The sequence below is a fragment of the Cynocephalus volans genome, chromosome 13 (genome assembly GCF_027409185.1).
Source record: "Cynocephalus volans isolate mCynVol1 chromosome 13, mCynVol1.pri, whole genome shotgun sequence".
In the NCBI taxonomy this organism is placed as follows: Eukaryota; Metazoa; Chordata; class Mammalia; order Dermoptera; family Cynocephalidae; genus Cynocephalus; species Cynocephalus volans.
Genome location: NC_084472.1, coordinates 68,471,449 through 68,473,455, shown reverse-complemented (window position 1 = coordinate 68,473,455; position 2,007 = coordinate 68,471,449).

Sequence of the window (2,007 nt, the reverse complement as noted above, 5' to 3'; positions counted from 1 at the left end):
CATGAATTAACTGCTGAATTAACTTCCATGAATTTCCAATTTGCTCTCAAAATGAGTGGATATAGCACTGCTGATTGCCCTGGGAAGAGTCACAGCCCACATCAACTGTCTCCCACCGAGAGAGCAGCAGAATGGAATGAGGAGATTGGAGTGGAAGAGTGTGAGGGGATTGTTCTGTAAACTCAACCACTTACTCACTTTTTTACTTTAATGACTTGCAAGGAACTTAGATCCAACATATAAAAAAGTAAACATATCATGTTTTTTCATGCTCCCTAACACCATTTCTCCCCTTGAGTTTGCCATCTCCATGAAGGGCACCACCGTGCACCTGCTTGCCCATGCTGGAAGCTTCAAGGTAACCCATGACTCCTTGTTTCCCCCATAGTCCCTAGATCCCATTAATCAGGATACACATATTTCTGGCCATGAGGGAGTAAGACAGCCTGCAATTTCTTTCCTGCTGTAAGCAACTGTAAGACAGGTTAAAACAAAGAAAACAACTATATGGATATAAGGTAAAACAAGAGTGTGATTCCTGAGAAAAGGGAGACAACAAGGTCAAGGTGAGCCCTACCATCACCTGGCCTTTCTGCCTGGAGGTAAGTCCCAGGCTGCAGGGTAGGGAGAGGGAACTCAGACAAGGTCAGGCAACTTCACAGAGTTGAGGAGACAGAGATCAGAGATTGGGGAGGTCAAGTGGCTAAAATCTGTGAGTAGAGTACTCAAGAGAAGGGAGCTACACTGATAAGGCCCTCCAGAAATCTGCACAGGATTATACTGAATCTTTTCTAAACACAAATCTGAGCAAATATAAATTGGAAATTCACAAGACCAGACAAGAAAAACTTCTGATAAAAGAATAAGTATAGGGAGCTCTAAGATGAACAGTTTTCCCACCCTCAACAGTTACAGTGGGGATTAAGTTTTGGGGAGACATTCAAGCCGAGGCACTCTGTCCTTGCCCCCCCAAACTCTTGTCCTTCACACATACAAATACATTCCTTTCATCCCCCAAATCTTAACTTGTTTCACCTCAAAAGTCCAAAGTCTCAAAGTCCCATCTATGAAATCAAACAAGTTATCTACTTCCAAGATACAATGGTGGGACAAACATAGGGTACATATTCCCATTCAAAAAGGGAGAAATAGTCCAAAAGAAGGGTGTAACAGGTCCCATACAAGTCCAAAACCCAGCAGGGCAGGCATTAAATTTTACAGCTGGTAAATCATGTACCTTGAGTCCATGTTAGATGTCCTCTGCATGCTGGTGTGGCGGTTGGGTCTCCAAGTCCTTGTGCAGCTCTGCTTCTATGGCTTTCCTGGTCTCAGGCAATGCTTTAGATCTCACAGGCTGGCACTGCATGCTGTTAGCTCCACAATTCTGGGGTCTCCATGGTGGTCCCACTCTCACAGCTCCACTAGGCTTGGTGTTGATGGGGTTTCTCTGTTCCAACTCTGACCCCATACTTCTGCTTGGCATTGCTGTAGCTGAGCCTCTATGTGGTGATTCTGCCCCTGTGACAGATCTCTTCCTGGGTGCCCAGGTTTTCCATACATCCTTTGAGATCAGGGTGGAGGCTCCCAAGCCTCCACAGCTCCGGCATTCTGCGAGCCTGTAGAACTAACACCATGTGGGCAAAGCCAAGGCTTCAGGCTTGTATTTTCCAAAGTTGCAAGTCCAGCCACACTTCAGGCCAATTTAGCAATGGCTGGAGCAGCTGAAACAGCTGGAGTGCTGGTGTGGGAAACAACATCCCAAGGTGACCCTGGGCAGCAAACCACAATGGATGGTGCCTTGGGCCTGTTCCCCCGAGACCGAGACCGTTCTCCCTCCCTAGCCCTCTGGGTCTGTAATGGAAGACTCAGCCTCCAAGATCTCTGAAATGCCTTCAGGGCCTTTTTCTCATTGTCTTGGCTATTAGCCCTTGGCTGGCTCATAGCCATGCTAATGTCTTTAGCAACCAATCCCTCTACTGCACCACTAGATTTTTCTCCTGCTCTATG